General features: G+C 39.3%; 1 long non-coding RNA gene across 1 annotated transcript; it reads left to right on the top strand.

The window, feature by feature from the left end:
- Window positions 1-295: 295 nt before the first annotated feature.
- Window positions 296-23,032, top strand: LOC107053062. Its single transcript, XR_001466002.4, has 5 exons — window positions 296-393; window positions 16,508-16,711; window positions 18,484-18,581; window positions 22,123-22,410; window positions 22,502-23,032. It is a non-coding gene; the product is annotated as an uncharacterized LOC107053062 (long non-coding RNA).
- Window positions 23,033-23,517: the final 485 nt, after the last annotated feature.

Raw genomic sequence — 23,517 nt, 5'->3', positions numbered from 1 at the left:
GAGCCTGCAGCCTAATATCAAGGATTAAATGTAAATTCTGGAAAAATTCTGTACTAGTACTGCCTTGCAGTACTAGTACATCATTTTGCTGTTCCTTCCAGCCCACTCTCATCAACCCCTCCCATTCCTTCTCTAAAGAAGGCAATACTAAAATCAGAAAGATCTGACAAAGTGATTGAAACAACTTTTTGCAAGGGAATTTATACAATTTCTTCAGCTAAGGAGGTAAACCTGTCTCTCCTGAAAGGAGCATTAATAAGATCCATTGGTAACAGGTGTGCTGCTCTTTTTGTTTGGAGACAGGAGGAGCATTGATCTGGCATATGAGTAACAGGCCAAAACGGAGGGTGGAGGGTATATTTTGTTGTGGACAAGACTTTCTGGAGAATACAGGTAACAAGTTTCATGTTTTCTTTTCTAGCTTGAGACTGAACTGGCTGAGACAGCAGCTGTGTTACCTTGAACTAAAAATAACTCATTGACAGTTGTAATCTGTAAGCCTGTCAATTGCTCTGGCCTGTCAAGTTATGCTATCTTATTTGTATTAGCTTGATATCTGAAGAGTTACCTCTGCCATTAGGATAGATAATTAAAACCATCTCAGATAGTATGCATGTAGCATAATATTACTGTTAAGTTGGCAATTACTAAAGAACTTTCTGATGCTGTTTCCTGTGCCTCCATTTCCACTGAATAGTAGCTTTTAATTTAAAATAAAAACCATTAGCAATACTATGTTCTAAAATGTTCAGAAACTGGACTTACTCATATTTTGTTTGGTTGCCAATAGCTTTAATCAGTTACCTTTTCTGAATCATCAGCGTGACTAAATCCCTTGTGAGGTCACCTAGAATAGACTTCCTCTGAAATAATTTGTTTTGTTCCTACTGAGATACTTCTGACCTAAAAAGACATCTTTGGTAAATGCTTTTGGTCTTCCACTGCTTTATAGTCCTCACTGAATAAATAAGACAGGTAAGTAAAAACAGTATGTTTCCTTGGGGCATTGTTAAGAGTTCTGCTTCAAGGAGCAGTATTTGTCATCTCTAATGCAAAATAAAATTAGGTAAGAGACTTGCCCAAGACACTGTTCTGAAGCAGTGACAGGATTAGGATCAGTCACCTGAATCCCAACATCAAGATTTACTCACAACATAAATAATCCTAACTTCTATAATTCCATCAAACTCTATTTTCAGATTCTTCTAATATGGAATATTGATGTGTCATTCTAAATATTTCACCCTATTTATTCCTCCCTCCTGTTATTCCTCAATTGTCATATTTCCAAGTACACAGACTTGTCAAAAGAATTAGTTGTCAAAAAAAAAAAAAAAGTTTTAATTCATTAGAATTGCAGCTTGTTCTTAGGTGTGGAAAACAAAAGTGGTGTCCTACCAGACATGGACTTTTCCTTGAGAGCCAAAAAATCATTCTGTTTATGGAGCAGACTGCAAGGGAAGTCTTTCCCCGTGGGGTGTTTATTAGGAGAATATTAAGGATATTTTAGGTAATGTGTTATTTGACTAGGTTCAGATTCTTTGGGAAATGAGTTTTATATAATACATACATGTAAGTCATAGAATCGCTAAGGTTAGAAAAGACCCACAGGATCATCCAGTCCAACCATTTGCCCATAACCAATGGTTCTTGCTAAACCATGTCCCTCAACACAACATCAAAACGCTCTTTGAACACCACCAGGCTTGGTGACTCCACCACCTCTCTGGGCAGCCCCTTCCAGTGCCTGACCACCCTTTCAGAGAAGAAGTATTTCCTAACGTCCAGCCTGAACCTTCCCTGGTGCAGCTTGAAGCCATTCCCTCTAGTCCTATCACTAATCACACGAGAGAAGAGGCTGACCCCCAGCTCACTACAACCTCTAGTAGATCTTGTTAGATATTGGTAAGATGTTTGTGAACGTGTGATAGTAACCTAGTGATTCTAAGTTTTTAAACTAACAATGAAAAATTTCAGTGAACACAGCTTCACAACGTCTACTTGCTGTGATCTGACAGTAGCTCACATCTATGCAGTAAAGGGTGATGAGCATCTTAGAAGACTTATTCTCATGCATGTAACAACACAGTTTCACAAGTGTTTCTTTTAGATGAAGTAGTAATGTAAGCATCTTCTTCCCTCACATTTCTGTGGGTACCTGCCAGGGAAAACAAGGAACTACAGCAACTAAAAGTCACTTCGCTCACGTGCTGCTGCTAATCTAGTATACAAAGAAAATGTTTTTTGTTGGATTGGCACCTTGCCTGACAAGATCACCTGTGCAAGAAACTCTGAACTGGGTTTTGCAGGTGAGGAACAACTAGGAGGAAGCAGAATGAGGGAGAGAGGAATGCTCACTGAGGAGAGGTCTTCCATACTCATAAGAACAATTAAAAATTCCTTATTCTTGTGCTTTATGAATACATATATTAGAGCAGCTGTCCCCTGTTTTGTTTCATCATTTAAGTGATGCAGTTGCTGAAAACTATGGGCAGCATTAGTCACTGGTATGCAGTGTGGATGGAGAGACTGCCTCTCTCATAGTTTTATGTCCTTATATTGTGGCACCCAAAGCTTCACACAGTGCTCGAGGTGAGGCCATGTAGAATGGAGCTGGGCCTGCTGTACCCCAAGGTACAGGTGGCCATTTGTGCTGCCAGGGCACACTGCTGGCTCAGATTCAACTTGCTGTCAGCTAGACCCTCAGATCCCTTTCTGCAGGGCTACTCTCCAGCCTCTCACCCATATATCCAGAGCTGTTCGATCCCAAGTGCAGAATCAGGCACTCACTCTGGTTCAATTTCATACAGCTGGTGATTGCCCAGCCTTCCAGTCTAAGTGAGACCTCTCTGCCTTCAAGGGTGTCTGAAAATGTGTCCCAATTTATCTTGGCAAAAGCTCTGGGACCACACCACTGATTACTAAGTGGATGAACATACTTTTTTTTTTTTTTTTTTTTTTTTTTTTCCTTTCAAAATTTCAGTGTGTACTGATTAGGATAGGGAGAAGGAAAGCTCTCATGATAGTTGCAGAAAATTCCTGTAGTGGAGAGAGTCCTGGGGTGCACAGACCTCTCCCTTCCTACGTACATATGTTAGGCTTCAGTTCCCAAAGACCACGAAAAGCATTAATTTAATTTAAGGGAAGATAGAGCACAGCAGGGAAAAAATCTACAAGGAAAAACATGTGTATACCACACTGTACTGTCAGTTAAAAGAGTACAACCCTACTCCTTGTGCAAGCTCAGATCCTCCCCTAAGGCCTCCTAAGCCCTCCAAACCATCCACGTGAGATAGTGGGATCAAGAGCTGCTAAAATTGAGTGCAAGTTTCACATTCCTCTGCTTTCATACAAGCATGTTTTTGTTCAGGTTGCTTTAAATTACTTTTCATTGATCTGGATGTTTCATACTCGAGCTAAAATATAAAAAGGTCACATATAGTAATTAAAAATATATTCTGCTCATGAAAACTGAGAGGAAATTTAAACTTTAATTAAGTCAGAACAAAATATGAAAAGCATCATTTTCCTATTCAGCAGCTTTTCCTTAAATGTAATTTGCTTTAGGCACGCACACTCAAGGATACAGAAGTACATTTATTTGCTCTTTTAAAACTATTATTAGATGTGGTCCTTTTTTTTTTTTTTTTTAATATATCTGTGTAATCAACAGAGTTTTCAATTTGTTCATCTTTACAAAGTTCTCATTGCTGGTAATGATAAATGAGCCGAAGAAAATGTGATAAGGTACTTCAAACTGTTGTAATTTTGTGATTTTAAAAAGGTGTGTACATGAGTTGGGACAGATCAGTATAAAGACTTTAGTAGTGGTATAGCTGTAATATAGATGTTCGAGAGAAAGTCTTTTATATTCTTAATGCACTACGTTATTGTGTTTGTTTGTTGTTTTTTTTTTCTATAAATATAACCTATGCAACTTATTTCCCACAGTGGGATGGCTTTAGTTGATATAGGGCCTTTGACAAACATTCAGAAGTATTTTTAAACAAATTTTATAAAATTTGCCAGTCTCCAGTTTTATTTCCCTATCTCAGACTGTATCTCCTACTTTCTGACAACCTCCAAACAGGTCTTTTCTTCAAAATCAATCCCAGGCTTCTACATCCTCATTCTTCTTTCAGAGTGCTTCACCAGCAGGATGCTAATGCCTATATCTGCAGGTTTGGTTTTAAGAAGATCTATTCTTTTGCTTTGTCATGTTCTCAATTTCCATTGGAAGATGGAAAATTTCACCTCACTTATGAAGGAGATACTTGCCAAAATTAATCTTAGGGGAATTTCTGAAAATATCCCTTCTTTCTTGCCTGTGACCCAGGGGTAGCTGACTCCTTTTTCTTCTCTAGGAATTGATTGAAGAGAATCTGTTATTTTTACAGCTGTCAAGTGCATCTGACAATATTTGTGCTCATATTCAAAGGCATGCTGCAGAAGGCAGATGCTTGATCCTTTTGTTTTCCTGGTCTCAGATCCCCAGGAGAGTAAAGAGAATTAAATAAAATGTAGAAAAACTTTAGCATTGGAGGTTTCAGTATTATTAAGGGATTTAATATATCATAATTGCTCAAGACTTCGTTATTTCTTTATGATTCTCTTTTTCTCTCAGTAAAATTAAGTTCACACTGAAATCTAGATAAATATGACATTTAATGCAATCCTATTCTTGGTGCTCTTGAGACATGCCTCATAGACTGTGGTGCCTACATCACTTTGGCCTACCACGAAATGCTAAGTTCAGCATGCCTCTTCCAGATCTTCCTAGCTCCCTGTCTTGATTGCTAATACCTTCATATACATGTAAGTATATATACTTGGCAACTATGTAATACTTGTCATCAGTAAAGTGCTTAATGGACCTCAGTTAATGAAGTCCTGTCATTACATTTTGAGGCAGTAAGGGCCAACTGCAATACTGAAAAATGGTGAAATTGAGGTACAGAGATTCTAAGCCTCAGTCTTCCAGTGTGCTCAAGTACCTCAAAGCCTGGTTTTGTGTTCTGATTTCTCCAAGGGAAAACCTATCTGGAAAAGTTTTTATCCCCTTACACAGTTCTGTCTGTTGTTTGTCTCCTTTTCCTCAATCACACCAATTCTGTTGTTTGTGAGGCTTTCTTGAAAGCAGGTCATTAGCAACGTGTTGCAGAGAATATGTCCTGTCCACATCTTAAGGACTGATACCATGTGGAGTTTTTCCTTGTTAAAGACAGAATTAAAACCAGGACTTTGCTCACAGTGACAGGGTGACGGTCCCTTCAAAAGAAGTATGGGCTTCTTGCTGTGCATTCATAGGAGGAGACAGACAACCTTTTGACCGTCTAAGGTGAATGAATGTTTTGTAAGGATAAAATAAACAAAGCAAACAGCCCCTTCCAAATTTCTTTCTTCTTTCTCTCTCTCTCTCTTTTTTTTTTAATCTCAATCTCTTCAGTGACCTCCTTAAACCATGACTTGAGTAACAGAGGCAGGGAGAAGTAAAAGTTATTGCCTGAGATTGAAAAGAGCACAAAAAATTTATTAACCGGCTTTGCCAAAAAAGAAATTATATCTTGGAATAATTTCAATGGAGATTAATAGGAGTTCACTATAGAAAAAAACAGGAGGCTCTCAACCTAGGCAGCATGAATACAGATCTGTCCATATTAGGTCAACATGAATACTAAAACCACTTTGTTCTCTAGGTGGTTACAGCTCCCTGCTTAGCAACTTAGCAGGCTGTGATATGAGGTACTGCACTTGACCTGCCGCTTCAAGTTGAAATCCTGGCTCCCCTGGTAAAGCTAGGGCAAATTCCCATGCAGCCAGCATGTCACACTATGTACACCATGGTGTTAATGTGGGGAGTTGGCTTGTTGCACTATTTCTTGTAATTTTTATTTCTGCCTTCCCCGTATTGCTTTTAATAAAGGACATGGTAATGAGGCCTGAATGGCATTTATTATCCAGACAGTGTATCATGGCCAGTTACCCTGATGGATTGGTAAGAACATGCCTTGGCTCCATACCATTACGCAGTCCTTATATAGGGATTTTTTTTCTTAAGTAAGGACTGAAATGTGACACCATGCAAGTCTTTCAGACTTACCTCGTAAGGAGCATGCGCTGCTTGTGCACACTCCAGAGGAGACTGTCTTCCACCAAGATCCCTTTGCTCAGATTTCACATGCGGCAGGTATCAGAGCATGAGGGCTGAATTTGCATGCAGGAAAAATCCATACAGATACAAATGTGCTAGTTCTCTAATTCCTTTACTTTTAAAATGTTTTAGAGTTACTTTATTTCACTGCGCAGGGAAATCAGGCATACGTGTATTGCTATTTAAGCCCGAGGACATATGCAGGACTTACCTCTAGATTGGTTCATCTACTTTATATTTCAAGTCCTAGTAATTTGGTTTTCTTTCTCTTTATCAGACTTGTCAAACTGCTGTAAGAACTGAGCTCTCTTTTAATGGGGTCTGAACGAGATGCTTGTCCTCTTGCAGAAATGCCACAGGCGTCTCTGGCCAAAATAAAGCCGTGGTGGCATGGTCAGTTACTGCATCAGGAAAAACCTCAAAGAATGTTTATTTCTGTGAGCGGGTGATGCAAAAGGATTGTAAGAGCAAACTGATAGCAACAACTCAGTGCCTTCTGTCAAGTGAAAGAAAAATGTACTTTGATCCTCTGGGAAATGCATTTGGACATAGCTAGTCATGGAATATTTAAAGAAGCCTTGGGGAGAACTTCTGGTGAGAGAGTTTAGTTTCCAGCCACTACCAGTGGTGACTGCGAACTGTCACATTTATTCTTCCTCTCCTGGGGAGAAGAAAAACAATGCCTGTTTTCAGTGATGGTGGGGGCTTACCCTGTAAAGCAACTTTATCTGTAACCGATGTGCAGTATTTGTGGGGAAGCAAAACAGAGCAAATCAGATTTGTTTACAACAGATAGGACTTGCTCCTTGGAGGCTGTCATGATGCAGTTTTCCCAGTTCAAAATGAAGCTAATTGGCTCCTACCTAGTCACCAAAGTGAGGCTCTGTGATTTCAGATATGTCACCTGCTGGAAGTGACTAGAAGCCCGCAGATGTATTCAATTCCTGAGGTAGTTTTTTTTTATCCTTTTAAATGAGTTTTTGTGTGAGGAGGTATTTGACAGAATATCCCTGGTGCAAGATAAGTACTTTCCCTGTGTTCAGGACTAATTATCCTCAGGGACACAACAGACCAAACAGCTAGATGAACCAGAAATAAAATGCTATCTTGTGGCTATAGTGGGAAGTAGGCAGTTACACTCCTACCATACACGATTAGATGGCTATCGAGCTTGTTACTGAAGGAGAGGAAATGACCAGCTTTTTCATACAGAGCCTCCACAAATAACTACTTGTGCACTGCAGCAGCACTCTCTCTTTGTCTTGCTTATGTAGATGTACAGCACCAGCAGCTGTTGGTGGTCATACATATTTCAGACCAAATGTGTGTATTGGGCACAGCCCAAGAGAGAACTTTCTGTGAATGTGGTGATGCATGTGACTGTCATGTTTATATAACATCCATATTTAAAATATGCATATCTTACTGCATAATAAGACAGCACGCTTTACTTCTGCCCTGCAAATTCTGGAATGAAATCATTTCTTGTAACGTTTGTCCAGTGTACAAGATCTTTCTCTATTTTCTCTCTCACTTCAGTTTTCCTCAGTTATTTTTCACTGACACTTATTACGGTGGTTGAGGATCCAGGCTGTGACTGCAGGCTGAATGGTGAATGAGCATTTAAATTGCTTTTGTAGTTTGAGCAAAACCAACCAGAAATCTCATGAAAATTCCAGGGAAAAGTTAAATCTTGCAGGTGTTTTTCTTTTTTTTTCTTCTTCTTCTTCTTCTTTTTTTTTTCCCCAGCCAAAGTTCCCGTTAAAGCCAGCTATAGTTTTGCCTGAATAAGGACCGGAGGACCTAGCCAGATCTTGTAGGATAAAAGGTTTGTCTACTCTTTAAACTCTGGATAAGCATCTGAACTCTCTGCCACATTCCTAAATTAGATCATCCCCAGTGTGAGCCCTGCTTCAGGAGAAACCCTGCCAAGCCATGCTGATGGGCTTCCTCAGGGCCTGTGGGGCACAGGGCTGTGCTGAGCTCCGTGGCCAGGCGGGCCTGGAGACACTGCCATCTTGCAGCTGAGGGACAGTAGAAAGACAGAGGCAGGTGGAGAGGGCGAACTGCACAGCATGTCTGAGGCCTGTGTTTGAGCACATTGGCCTGGATTTGCTGTGGGTGACTTGGACCACTGGCACTGGTATCTTCTCCGGGCAACATGTTGTACAATGCAGGCTGGAGCTGACAAAAGCACAGATTGTTGTGGCTTGGGAGGAATGCGTGCAAGCTATTGGCTGGCTGAAGGCACGCCTGGCTGACATTGCTATTTATATCTGGGGGAGATGGAGTGTAACAACACACTCCTGCATGTACACACTACAGCACACACTACAGCACCTGCATGTAGCCAGTCCTGGCTGTTTGGAAGGCATGTGCCTCCTGAGGGTAGTTTATCTTCTACCTCTTCCTGGTGAAGCTCTGAAATTCTCCCTTTTCTAATGATACCTTGCTTTTGTCTGCTAAAGCTGGGGCTCATGAGAGCACAGTGGTATACCTGGTGATCCACACCCCTTCTCCCAGGGCAGAATGAGTAAATCAGCAACACATTACTCTAAAAGACTACCTGGACATGTTTATTGCTGAAGCTGCCAAAGAAAGATACAGAAGAAGTAGAGAGGGCCCAGTGGCTTCCTCCTCAGAACAGTATTTTAACCAGCTGTTGCTTCTGAGTGCTTGGAGTGTGTGAAAGCAGGTCCTGCGTGGTGGAAAGAGCCACCCTTGCTGCATGGTCCCTGCAGGCCCCTGAGGCTGTGCCATAATGGGAGTGGAGGAGCTGTCTCCCAGCATCCCAGGAATCCCTAAATTTTAAGCAAGCGTTGCGAATGCGGAGGTGGCACTCATAAATTACAATTCTCTAAACAGTGTATCTGCAACTTGTGCATTCACATACTGCAGTCACACAGCTATGAATTTTCTGATTTTTGTCACACTCTGATAAGATTAAAAAAACACAGTTATATTCGATCCTGCTGACTGGTTGCAGAAGTAATTTCTCATTCAATTGAAATCCAAAACTTCGGAGATTTCATGTCCACTGGGATGGAAAGTAATTTATCAATTCCCATTAGCTTCAGCCACCAATCACGGAAGTTCTTATTTTCATTTTAGCAAAAAGGATAATGTATGCCACCTACATTTCATACGTTGTTGGGGATTTCAGAAAGCAAGCAGCTAAAGCCGGGCCCTCTGCCTGTTTAGAAAAAAATACCCTTTTTCTAAGAAAACAGAACTTTGCATTTGTTCTGCAACTTTTACGAGGAGGAGGATTCAAAAGTCAATACCTGGATGTTTTGAAATGTGCCCTTTTTCATTTAGTTTGAGCAGCTTTGTTGGAGCCTGTAGCCTTTCAAGCCTCATATTTTTCTATGTACACATCTGCATTTCTTTTGGGAGTTGCTCTTCTAATACACAAACATTTACTAATGGTCTTACAATGACTGCAGATTCCATTTTTTCCAAGGACTACAGGCAGAAAACGGGAGGCTGCCAATCCCTTATAAAAAAAGAACAGTGACGTGAACTGCCTTCAGTACTTGTAAAGATAAATAAAATACAAGAAATGTAAAAAAGAGGCATTCTGACGGTTGCGTTAGTTCCCTGAAATTCCTATGGCAGAACATTTGGAAGAAAGAGAGACTTGCTATTAGTCAACCGTATTGATTTCTGCCACTAAGGAAAGTGGGAGAAAAAATATTTACTGTGCTAAACCGCTGGAGCTTTCAACCAGTTCATATTGAAAATTGTCTCCTGTGGACTTCCTCCCCCTGGCTTTTCCTCTGCAGAAGGGAAGAGTGGAAGAGGCATCAGTTCAGAACAATGAGAAGCAGTTCCTGTTGCCCGCCAGCTGCTGCAAGGGAGGTACGCTCTCTGCCAAAAGAGTTGCCTTCTCCTTGCTGTGAGCAGTAGGTCACAAAGCCATTTTCAGAATCACAGCAGATCAAATATTACTGTGATTTCAAAGTGATCATTGTTTGTTTTTAGATCTGTTTTTAGATCCATTTTCATCTAAATGGCCTTCTCAATTGCTGTAATTTGTTGCAGACATAATAGTCAAAATAGACAAACTCCCAGTTCTCTTGTTTCAAGCTTCTTAATATATAGGCTGAATTTTGTAACAAATCACATTATTTTGTGTTTGGAAGATCTGGAACAGGTGTTGCTTTTTGGGTTATTTTCAGTGACGTTTTTCTGTTTTGTGTATAAAGGTACTATTTAAACATTTGCTTTTTATTTCCTTAACAAGATGTAAACCAAAAGCAAGCTCACCCATTTCAATAAACTCTTAAATGTGAAGGTTGATGAATGGATAGATGTATTTTATAGTGTAGCTCTACTCACAAGAGTGCCTTTGTAATAATGGTATCTTCTTCCTCAGCATGACTGCTACTTGTGTTCATTCAGTCAGATCTTCAACTTTATGACAGAAATAAGTCTTGACTGCTTTTTATTCTTGTTAGCCCTGCAGATAATACATAGCTAAGCACCAAATATAGCTAAGAGCTAATGAGCTAGATTTTTCAGAGTTGAGCATTACAGCCTCAGCAGCTGAGATTGCGGTAGACTATTGACTACTCCTTACGACAATGTGTTAGTAATTTCAGATCAATTGCTCCTGTACAAGCCTCATGAAAACAAGGCACATGGGCAGGTATAGACAAAAGCTAAATTTACTTGACCAATTGTTGTTTGTTTTTCATTACATTTGAAATGGAAAGAACGTGGTTCCATAGTTTTTTTTTTTTTCTTTTTTTCTCAAGCTTGAGACTGTAAACATGAGAACTCACAGTATTACTTCATATGTGCTTTTCACTAAAGAAGGCACAATGGAAGTACACTGCCAAACAGCGAAAAACTCAATAGGAGATGAAGGATCTTTAACAATCATATCTAGTAGGAAACTGATTTATTCTAGAAGAAAAGAAAGAGGGTTATTAGGGATGTTAGTGATGGGAATAGCTAAATTCTGGCAAATACGGAGGATTCAAAAATATTCAAAGGGTGGAATAGCCAAGTAAGCATAATAAATAAGCAAGCTATTTTTTTTTCTTTTTTTAAATACAATCGTTGTCGATTGTATTTGAAGACATACATTTTCCCAGGGAAAATAAATTCCCATGGGTAGCTGCCAGCAACCATGTTTTTCTGTGCTGAAAAAAAGTTAACTTTGCTCTATTACAAAAATACAAATTATTACAATTAATACTTCCTCTAATACAAATTCACATCAAATCTAAGTGTATGCTTTGTTATATATAGCAGTTCTTAGACTTGATTCTTGAGGTTTTGGCTGTGCTGCATCATTAGTTTTTGAAATTACAGGATGTAGTAAGTTGCCTTAATAGATTTTCTGTGATGTGCTCAAAATTAGCCAATAAACTTGTAAACTCCTTTTGAATAGCTGAAAGTAACTGCTGTGATTCTGGAAATCTGAGGCAGAAATGAGAAAGTGGATGTGATATTTTGTAATTTTTGAGAATTATGAATAGTAAAAATAAGAAAGCCTGTGGAGCTGTAATAGTAACTGTACCAGTTAATTTCTCACTAATAAAGGAATGAAGCAAATGTCAAGGGAAAAATGTCTGCAGTTGCCTGACAGCTGACAAACAATAACAATTTCATAAATACAAATAAAATAACCTCTGACATACTGAATTTATTTATTTTTAAATAACAGATTTTGTAGCCAGTGGTAATGATGGCATGAGTGAAATAGAGCATGTTATTAAAGATTTGGATACAATGCCTCTGATTGTGAATAATTATTTCTTAGCAGCTTGGGTGTAAGTATTGTCTTATGAATGGAAAGAGTGTGAATAAATAGTGGTGATTAGCAGGAAAATATTGAATCCTGGGAGGTGCACAAGTGAGGTGGTGCTGGGCAGTGTTATGTTAGATTTTGTTTATGGTGTTTATTAATGTTTTGTGAAAGAAGTGTAAACTGCACATTAATTATGTTCCACAGTGGCTAAACTGGGAGGTGTAGCAGAGGATGCACTAATCACTTTATCACTTGCTAGGCACTCTGAGCTGGGATAATTTAGCATAACCCGGTTAAAAGTAGGAATAAATTCTCCCTGATAGGAAATTTATTTCTTAGGTTTATATGTGGATCTATGTTTTATTTCCTTCAGACACTATATATCTATTCTTATATGCCAAGGCTACTGGATTTTCTCTTATTCTGGGTGCCAGGAACACTGAATGGTTCTTGAATTGCTTATAGATGATGAAAAGTGCAAGCAAAACAATTCTATTAGAGGAGAAAAAAAGAAGAGTAAATATTGATGATCAAGAAGTGACACAAAAGGACCAAAAAAGGCTGGCAGGTGGCTGATGAACCAAACATGATTTTATTCTCAGTCTGTCATATCTTTACATGTTGTGCTTGCTGCTGTCCTGGGGAGAAAGGAGATGATAAAGCTATCCACAGAAGTGCCTCACACAAAGGATACATTATGATGCTGTGCTGATTTTTGTAGAACAATTTCTCTAATTCTCCTGTAGTTCTGTTTTCCATCACTGTAGGGATCCTCTTACTGGGGGAAGACAGAGAACAGAGTTCCTGTACAGTCCTTGGGAAGACATTTGAGTTATTGACTTTGAGGGTGGACATGTTTCTCAGAAGGAACCTTCCAAACAGAAGCTATTTTCTTGTCAAAATGGATATTAAGAAATTTTAATGTCTGTGCAAGGCCTCAGCAGTCTCCCAGGGATGCCTTCATAATGGCAGAGTCATGAGGGTGACTGTGATACAAGCAGCCTATTTGAGCTGGCCGTCTTCACAGTGGCTAACGTGTCAACAGAACTGAAGTTTCAGTGTACAAACTTCAGCTTTTCTCAGTTTGGTTAAGCTAAAAACATCTCATGACTGATACTTGTGCTCTGACTGAACTGACTCTCAGGGCAAATGAAGAGCAGTGCAAGCTTCCTTGTCCCAGATAATGTTTTCTTGCAGGAAGGAGTTTAAGAGGGCAAGTTCAAAGGGAACTCAAACAAGCAAGGCCAGTGTGTTTGAGGCTGCCGAGAATGGTGCCTGTAATTGCAGTAGTATTTAGCTCATTGGAATTGAAATGAAAACCCTCCTGCTTGTAGACATGAGAGTTTTGATGTAAACTATTGGCCTAAGTTACTTCAATCAAGAAGTATGCCTTAATGCAGCTTAGGTATGGGTATGTGCTTTGTCCTCTTGCATTTGGTGTCAGTGTGAAAACTTCTTGGAGAGTAGGACATTGGGTAGTTGGAATGGTCATGCAGTAAACTTCTAGAGGAAGATCTTGTCTACCAATACCTAGAAGTCCCTGTGAGTCAGTGGTTTGAGGTAGTGAGATGTCTTATTTATTCCTCAAGTGTTTTCCATATTGATTGGGCTTAAATGTGCTTCTTCTACAAAAATGTCCATCAGGGTGATTAAGTCTCACATAAAAAGTGCAGTAAATACTTCCTGACTCCAAGAAATTCTTTTGCAGCCATTCTACACCAATGTTCTTTTCACAGCACCTTATAAATCAGGTACCATCTGTCAGTTTTGAGTTAGTTCCTCTAACTTGTCTATCCTTTGATAAAGTGGAGGAAACAACTGCATTTAGCTATGCTTGCAGTTGTCTGGGATCTTCTCTGTAATTCAAGGCTGGAAAACTTGAAAAAATGTAAAACACTGAAATGAGAATTGACTGGGGAGGGTAGTCGTGGTTCACTTGTTCTTGATTTCTTTGTGAGACACCGTCTATCCCAGGGAAGTTAGAATGAAGCTATTTGTGACCTTCTTTCATGGAGATCACAACTTGTCTTTACCTGGTCCTCTCAAGTCAGGAGTCACCTTGTTCCCCCTTTCCTCACAGACATAAGGGCCAGCAGAAACTGCCCCTCAGTTATGAGAGTGGCATTTAATAAGGTCTCTCCTCTTTTCATTTATTGAGAACCATAATCAACCAAACTGACTATAAAGCAAATGCCACCACATTCATCTAACTGTACTCAGTGACAAGATGTCGGTGTGCCACCAGCAGCCATTTGGTTTTCTTCAGTTTCTTTGCTGTTCCAGCAAAAATTTATATGTCTGAAAGCCTCTTGTGGTTCTTGAACTCAGGTCTGTGTTGCAGTGTTCAGAGGGGTCTGATTATTAAATGCTGCTCGACAGTTTTAGCATGCCTTTGTTGGGCAAAGCTCTTGGTGACCATAAAAGACTCTAAAAGTAAAGAAAAGTGGATTTTACTGGAAAAATTACTAAAAAACATTTTTCAGGAAGCTAGTTTGAAAAGAATAATCAATGGAAACCATTTCTGTATAGGAGACATTGAATTAACAACTAAAGCACATAGGAATTTTCATTTAAGCCTTTTTGTATATGTATTTCAAATATGCAAATATATATATATATATTCCTCTCAAAGAGAACAGTTGGGGATTTCAGGCTTTTGAAACAGTTCTCTCTGTCAAGGGCACTAGTCCATAAATTGTGATTTTTGGATCACTATTTCTGCTAAGCTAGTCTAACTCGGGAAGGTGGTAAAGGTTTCAAACTGGCAGAGATATGCCTGAGGCAAGCTTCAGGCATATTGGCACCACAGCTGCCTTACTGCTTTGCCAGCAGAAAAATGGTTCCAGATAGACTGATTAGAGGAACATGAATAAGGGAGGAGTGGAGGATGCCAGGTAAAATAAATAATAATAATAAAAATAAACATTCAAGAAGAAGCTAGTTATTTAAGAGCTTTGATTTCTTGTTAAATTTATTTATTTTTGGGAAGGTATTCTTAATGCTCTCTTTTGTGTTCATTGCCAGTCTATTCTGCAATGTGGAAAGTTTCAAACTGGGCTACTTCTAACTTACTCCAATGTGAATGAGATGTGTTGCATGTGAAATCAAAGGCATTTCTATTTTAAACTGTAGTTTTATATCAAGTTCTTAATTACACATCACATGCTGGGTGGGGGTGCATTTCATACCTGCCTCCATCCTCGATGTTTTACAAGACCCAGATGGAGAAAGCCCTGAGCAGTCTCATCTCATAGCTGAGCTTGTTTTGAGCAAGAGTTTGGACTAGAAACCTTTTGGGGTCCCTTCCAACTTGAATTATCCTAGGATCTTATGATTATCAGTTCCTACTTTGTCCTGTCTAGTTCAAAAAATCATTATGAGCAGTATTAGATGAAGGCGGATCCCTTTCCCAAAAAGGAAATCATTTATAACATGAAAGAGCAGGTAGGACACTGCCGTTGTTGACATAAGATTGATGTTCAGGAAGACATGTTTATAAATTACTCAGATGGGCACTGAACTCCCTCTGGCACTCTTTGAAATGTGATTGATACATATTTTTTAAATAGTACTTTGGTAAACTTGGCCAGGCCTTAGGAAGAAGACAGGCAGTACAGCTCCGTTCCTATTCACTTCCTACTTTCTCCAGAGCAACAGTGGAAAGATTAATCAATTGGAGCAATTTCATTGGGTTTACATGTTTAGTAAAAGCAAGGGCAAATCAGGTCAGCTGAGGTTTATGCTGGCAAGCTCTGCTGTGTTACAGTTGTTGTCTTAGGACTTTTTTCTTTGAAGCCTTGCAGCTTTCTGAAGAAATTTCTTGCCTGCCTTTTGCTCTTCGTTGCCACTTAAAAGGACATTCAGATCCCGTTCTCAAGTTTTTCTCCTCTTCCAATTCACTTCTGCCAGTTGGGTGACGACTACCAACTCTCTTAGCAACAACTAACAGTTCTCCGCCTCCTTCCTCCAGCTCCACAGGCAACGCTAATGAACCGTTCACTGAGAACAGCTTTTGCAGCATCCCAAATGATATCTTCAGGGATCCCTTTGGGAACAGTGCTCCTCCATTTCTTCTCTGGGTTTTCTTGATTAATTAGAAATTCCTGTTTTGAACTCCAACCCAGGACCCACATGCTTATTTTTTTCTCCAAAGGGCAAATTAATTTCAGCTCTTATCCCAATGACTTCAGTGGATTTACCACTGGAACATGAATATCTTATTGTCTTTCACTTCTGAGTACCACTAGTTCTAAGATAACTGCAGCTTTATGAGCTCTGTGTTTAGTGACTGCCATTAAAAAGCAGCGCTTTAGTGCCCTCTGATATTTGAGCTTTACTGTGGTATTTGTAGTATCTTCTATAGTGAGAACAAGAAGTACTGCAGTAAAGACAAAATTTGAGGTGCCATAAATGTTAAATTTATTTTAAACGACCCACTGCAGGCTGACAGGAAAGATATACTTAATACTTTAGTCTATAAATATAAAAATTGATCCAACACAATGTCCCAGCAAAGTGAGAAAGAAGTAATGTTTTTCTCTCATAGAAGTTGCCTCTTGTGTGAATTATTTACTTCTAAACATTCCAATTTTTAGGTTGTTCCATGATTAGTGACCTTCAAAGGCAGTACTTCAGCTCGTTTCTTCAGCCTAGTCTGCTGTTAGAGGAAGACCGTCTTCTCAATGACCTGACCTCGTCATGTGTAGGGGATCACTCACCTCTTAACTGTGATTGCTCCAAGGCTGCAGGAAAATTACATTTTTTGAGAACTTCATCCCAAAGGCCTGAGCAATGTTGAGGTATGCTGATTTCATTCTGAAGTATACATAGGGTGACTAGATGTCTAAAATTGGCAATCAACATCTATGATTCTATGATTCTTTTCTGCAATAAAGAATAAAGTTGGTTAAATAATGACAATCTTGTTTAGGAAGATATTGCTGTCACACAGCCCAAACTCTCTCTTTATTGATGCAAGAGCACAGCTGCTCTGCTCACAAAGTCTCGAAGAGTTAGAGTATTTTTTTTTATATGTGATGAATGTGTGAGGAGGGAAGGGAGCTGACAGTACTGTACCCTCCTTCCCCTTGCTGCTAGTGCCCTTGAGTGCCACAAAGGCCACTGTACCCTGCAGTGCAGCTGTGAGTGCAGCTGTGTTTGTCCCCATTTCAATGTCTGTTTTCTGCTTCAGCCTTCTATCACACTGATATTGCCTGGATGCGTTGGCCTCTGAGGATCAATGTGCTGCCACTTGCCCACCTCCTCAGCTACAGCCCATGTCCAGATCAGCATTCAGACAGCCATAACAGCATGTGTTAGCAGCTGGGCAAGTTTAGCAGTGCATAGAGAACCCTGTTAAATGTGTTTGGGTTCCTCCTGTGGCCTAAGCATTTTCCACCTCTGTTTTTACCTAGTACTAAAACGCAGTGAGACAGGGTCTGAACAGAGATGCAAAAAGGCTGTTGCAGTGCCTCACTGCTTCATGTATCAAGGCATGTCATTAGCAGCCCCCTGGTGCTGAGAGAGTCTATGAGAAGAAAATTAAAATAAAATTTGGCTGTAGATGAACATATTAAATAGAGTGCTGATTTCCATTTAGGTATACTTTTAGTCTCAGGGCTAAATAAAAGGATGTCTCCTGGTTCAAGCTTTCACGGCTGCTTCTCTTGTGATGACTTTAATCTAAGATTGTCAAAGGTTATTAGAAAGTTTTGGTGCTCAAATGAAAACATTTTCAGAATTGTGGAACAGAGAATGTCTTGGAAAATACACAGGGGTGTCTCAGAGGATGCTCTGTGAATCTGATACTCTTTCATGAAAAACTAGACCATAGCCCTTTGAGAGAATTATCTACCTTTCGTTTGTTTACATTATTCATGTTAGCTGGACAAATTAACCACAAAGTCTCTCTGGGATACTTCTACAAGGAATGTAGACATGGTCTATTAAAAAAAAACCAACAACTTTGAGTAATGACAAAGAGCATAATTTGAGCCCAGAGAGAAGAGTCAGATACCTCAAGTGGCTGCATCAGGAGATGGGCAGTGCAAACACATCTGAGAACTTTTTGAGGTGCATGGGTCCAGGATAGCAGCAGTGTTGCTGTTTATAATTAGTTATACAGTTATATGCAGAACTATCTAAACAGAGTTATATATCCTAAAATTAGGAAACGTGATAGGTGGAAGTGGAGGGATTTGAATCATGCTCAAGTTTCAGTATTTGAATGTTAGTGTGCTTGATCTTCAGTTGTTAAGATATCAGGTGTGAGTGTGACTGTGGGCTTGCATGTGCATTTAGCTCTTTTTAGAACACATCTAGTTGATTCTGTTTCTTCTTCAAAGAGTATACGGTGTCTTTTAAATCTCTGTTATGCCATGTTAATTTATTATTATTTTTTTAAAGGGAAACAGTCTTCTTTAAAACACACGAACAAACTTTTAAAAGTGCCTTTTCATCAAGCTCGGGGTTCCTTTGACGTGTTTTAAGTGTTCAAAACAGCTTCAACAACGAAAGCAAACCAGCAATTTTTTTCAGAATTATAACGTGGAAAAAAATATTTTCATTGCAGGCACAGATCTCAGCTATATCATGTTCCCAACACTCTCTCTTTGGAAGCCCGAAGAAAGAAATGTGCTTGCAGCATGACGGACAGAAAAACTGGTTCAGGTTAGTTTTAACCAAATGTAAGAAGAGAAGTAGGAAGTGATTTCTGAAGTCTGAAATACTTTGTGGAAAGGACTGTGACAACTTCTTTGTTATCAGCAAACAGATGACATTTTAGCCCTCTGCTTCTTCTGACCAAACATTGCTGGAGCAAGATTTGAGGCTCTTGTTTGTCCAAATGTAGTGAATGCATAGTTTAGGTATCAATTTCACATGGCTCTTCTGTCAAGACCTTCACAGGTTCCTGTAATTAGAGGTAACAAAGGCCTCTGGTGACTTCCTAAATAAAATAAACCATGGAATCCAGTTCAGTGATATCTGCATGAAGTCCCTAGCTTCAGTTTGAGCATGGGCTTTAATATATATTCAGTTATGTTTTAAACAAATCAGATAATGAGAAATATACTGTATCCCACAGGAAGCTGTTCAAATAGTTATTTCTTCTCTCTCAAAAGCATGAATTTCATGTTACATTTGAATATTTCTAATTTCAGGTCCCCGGTGTTTCATATCTCATTATCCAAAGATGTTAACATACATTTAGCATTGGGCTTAGATGAGCTCTTAAGAGCAACTGTTGCCCCAGCTTCTTACCCAACCCCTCCTCAGAGACAGCTTCCTACTTGAGCAGGGATGGCTGAATGGCTCCTGAACGGTACAATTGTAAGCTGATCCTGGGCAGAAGTGTGCAAGAAGCAGACACTGAGCTGGTGCTTGCCACAACCATACAGTTTGATCAGCTGTAGCATGTATATCAGTACTTTAATGTACTAGACTGAGTTACTTGTCTCCATGGACACAGTTATCATAGAGTCATAGAATCATTAAGATTGGAGAAGGCCTCCAAGATCATCTAGTTCAACCCATCACCACCATGCCTTCTAACCATGTCCCTCAGAGCTACATCCACCCTTTTCTTGAACACCTTCAGAGACAGTGACTCTGCCACCTCCCTGGGCAACCTGTTCCAATAACTGACCACTCTTTCTGAGATTTTTTTTCCCACTAATATCCAACCTGAACCTCCATTGGCACAATTTAAGGCCATTCCCTCTTTTTTCTCTTACTTCTCCTGGGAGAAGAAGCTGACCCCCACCTTGCTACAACCTCCTTTCAGTTTGTTGTAGAGAGCGATAAGGTATTGCTTGAACCTCCCCTTCTCCAGGGTAAACAATTTCAGTTCCCTCAGCTGCTCCTCATAAGACTTGTGCTTCAGACCCTCCACCAGCTTTGTTGTTCCTCTTTGGATGTTATGATCAAATCTCTTTTTAACTTCCTATTTGAGTAGACTGACCTGTGAATCTTTCACTCTAAAACGTGACTCAGATCAGCTATGTAACTCTTTTTTTGAGCTGTATTTCAACATATGGACGTAAGACTTGGATAACCTTTCTTGGATAATGATTCCATAAGCTGTGTTAATCTACATAAACCCCTCTTTACAGTAAAAAGATGAGCCCTCTACACAGATGCTTCTTTTCAGATAAAGTTCCCAATCTTGCAAACGTGACTTGATACCAGATTCCTCCAGAAAAATATGGATAATTGAGCCTTGAAATTTTAAGGCCATTTAAAAACTTTAGAGAAACAAGAAGTAAATGGCAAAACTAGGGCTATTTGAACTACATGTTTTACTTTGTTTCCACTTTGTTCTGGAGAAACAGAAGTAAAAATTAAACATCGAAAACACCCTTTTATTTGTTTTTTAAAGGGACATATTTTATTCTTACAAGGAAGTAGCACTTTGATGCAGCAGCTTATTAGGCCTGTTCATTTCCATGCAGAAGTTCACTGGAGTAGCTGTACATTGTGTGACCATATTAATATGTATGAGAACATCCAACATGCGCATGCAAAACCTTGTTTTTATTGCAGCCAGGTATGCAGTAATTCAATGAAGACAACAGAGTAGACTGAACTCAAGGTACTTCGTAGTGAATTGGAAATTAGGAGAAGCATGAGCTACCTTGTGTTTTTGGAGTAGGTGAAGTTCATTAATGTTCATTTTGGAAGTGATTTAATGATGAGCAGTTGATACATTGCCAGCTCATAATGTCAGCTCAATACCAACTTATTAGCAAGAATCTGAACTTTATGGGAGTTGTTCTGAGACTGGTACTTTAAATAACGCCTAAGGGAAACTCATAATCTTGTTAAAAAGTCTCCAATTTAAGAATCATTTTTTTTTATATAGGGTGAGAATCTATAGAGGTAATATTGGAACTCCCTTGAAACCTCACCCTTAAAAATAAAGCATGAATAACAAGGTATGTCAGTGTCTTTCTCATGCTAACACAAAACCACTATTCTTTATATCTGCTAGAAGTGACTTAGATAGACCTGCTATCTTTTATTTTTAAATCAAGAAAAACATGACTGAATTTAATTTAAACCCAGTATACAAAAACAAATCAGTAACACCATATCAAAAGCACAGACTACATCTGGTCTCAATCAGTTTTTGTACAACATTCAATGCACTTGAAAGCACACCACCCACAGCATCTCCCAGTGTGCTGAGAGTTTCCAGCTCTACCTTCCTTGCTTTTTTCCCCCTCGTTTAGACTGTGTTCTATGAAAGCAGACAAATAAAGAGACTTAATTTCCTGATTCACATTTTCCATAACCTTGAGTTTGCAGTACTGGCTCCACCTTTTCTAAAGCTATTCATGCATTCCTTCATTTACTGTCCAAAGTACCAAGCAATTTGATCTATGAGTCTCATTGATTTGACACGTACTTTGCAACTCCTGAGCCATTTTGGCCCCATAGACCCCACACTGCTTTCTAAGCCAGTATGGGGATCCCAAATACTTAAGATTATCTTTTAATTGTTTGTTTAACTAAAGCACTGATGTATTGACTTAATTGTGTCTATTCTCATTTATCTGCTTAAACAAGCAAGAAATACTAAAAGATAACAGCACTGTTGATTGACTGTGACGTTTGATGCAATCCATGTCAGCCACAAAGTCAGCATTAGGTTTGCAATCAGAAGTAATCTCCAAAATCTCAAGCAACAAGAAAGCTGTTCATGTTAGGAAGAAATTCGGTTCCTGTAGTAAAGAATCATTTGTTTTGGTTTGTTAATTCCAGTAACATATATGACGGAACGTCAGTAAATCACTTGACAGCCAAAAATTTAGCTTCTAAATAATAATTGCAAACTAGGATCTGACAGTTTCATGCTTTCTAGTTCAAAAATTCTAATAAAAATAGAAAAAAACAATCAACACTGTGATAGTAAACATATATACAAAAATATAGCAAAATTCTGTTATTTGTGATGTGCAGTCTTCCACCTCTTAGAAATAGACCCTCAGATAAATTCATAAGCTGAAATCTCATTATCCGTTGAATGTTTCAAGTTCTCTGTGCCTATTCTGGACTTTAGGAATGGACCCTATTTTTGTCAGCTGAATCAAAACAGTGGATTCTTTGTTTGTTTTCACCTCTCTCACATGCCCAGCCAGCTACTGTGGCTTAAGAGAAGGAACAGAAGTGGATCACAGTTCTGATGCAAGTTTTTTTTTTCCCTTTGTAGGCAAGTCAGAAGCTGTGGAAGAAATGGAAAGAGAGAATTGGAGCCAGAAAGTCTCAAAGAGGACATTTTTTGCTGATTTTTTTTGGATGACTGCATCAGTTTTGAGCACCTCGGAAAAAGCAATTTGTTTTTCACTCCTGGCATATCGTGTTTGTTCAAATAGAGCCATTAAAAGTGTGGGCATAATAGTTCGTGAGGCAGCTTGTGACCCATACCACTTTCTCTTGCCTTCTTCACCCTAGTTAAACTTTAGAAGCTTCCCACATTATTCTCAAGTGCTTCTTGCAGGTAAGATGATAAATGATGCAAATTGCCTCCTGTTAACAGGTGAATTACAGATTCTCCCTCCTGAAAGAACTAACAAACATTTTCTGTGCAGGGCAACAGTTGGTTTTCATTGAACTTGGAATGGAAAACGTGGACAAGTTCTGCAAACTCTTTTGAGAACAGAGAAATGGGAAAATGAAGAACAATATTTCTCTCTGTATCAAGAACAGCTGTCACACTATGCCAAGCACACTAATGAAAAAATTAGTAATAAACAGTTAGCAGTGTATCTTCAAGAGAAGTGTAACCAACTTACGTGTAGAAAATAAAGAACTACAAACTAATGAAGAAAAATATATAGTGTTACATCCAAACCAGTCAAGCTGTGCAGGGAAAGAAAGGCTATCCATTTCTGTCCTGTAAGCCATGGCACTTTCATTTGTAAATTTTCCCTGCTTTTCTCTATTTTTTAAAATTGTCTCATCTAGGCAGCTGGGTCTCTTTTAAGTGATAGAAACTACCTAAATGTCAAGAACATGCTTCAGAATAAGGAGATTTATGCTTATGACTGTCTCTTTTCCATATCTAGTATGCTATTTATCTAGAGTTGTGATCATGGAATCATAGAATGGCCTGGGTTGAAAAGGACCACAGTGATCATGTAGTTTCAACCCCCCTGCTATGTGCAGGGTCGCCAACCACCAGACCAGGCTGCCCAGAGCCACATCCAGCCTGGCCTTGAATGCCTCCAGGGATGGGGCGTCCACAACCTCCTTGGGCAACCTGTTCCAGTGCGTCACCACCCTCTGGGTGAAAAACTTCCTCCTAATATCTAACCTAAACCTCCCCTGTCTCAGTTTAAAACCATTCCCCCTTGTCCTATCACTATCCACCCTTGTAAACAGCCGTTCCCCCTCCTGGAGGTATTATGGTTTCTTGCTGGATCCAGGTATTTTATATTGATGTTAGAAGCTGTGGCTACAGAGCTGCCAGCTTAACTATAAACAGTATCTGATCAGGTGAGTTAGTGAACTGTAAGGTCAGAGGCCATAGTATTACCTTGTCTGCCCTGCTACCATTTTGTCTATCAGCCATTATACAGTGCAGCCTGGCTTAGCCACATCATTG

This window comes from Gallus gallus, chromosome 3 (genome assembly GCF_016699485.2).
Source record: "Gallus gallus isolate bGalGal1 chromosome 3, bGalGal1.mat.broiler.GRCg7b, whole genome shotgun sequence".
Lineage (NCBI taxonomy): Eukaryota > Metazoa > Chordata > Aves > Galliformes > Phasianidae > Gallus > Gallus gallus.
This window is presented reverse-complemented; position numbering and strand designations above follow the sequence as displayed.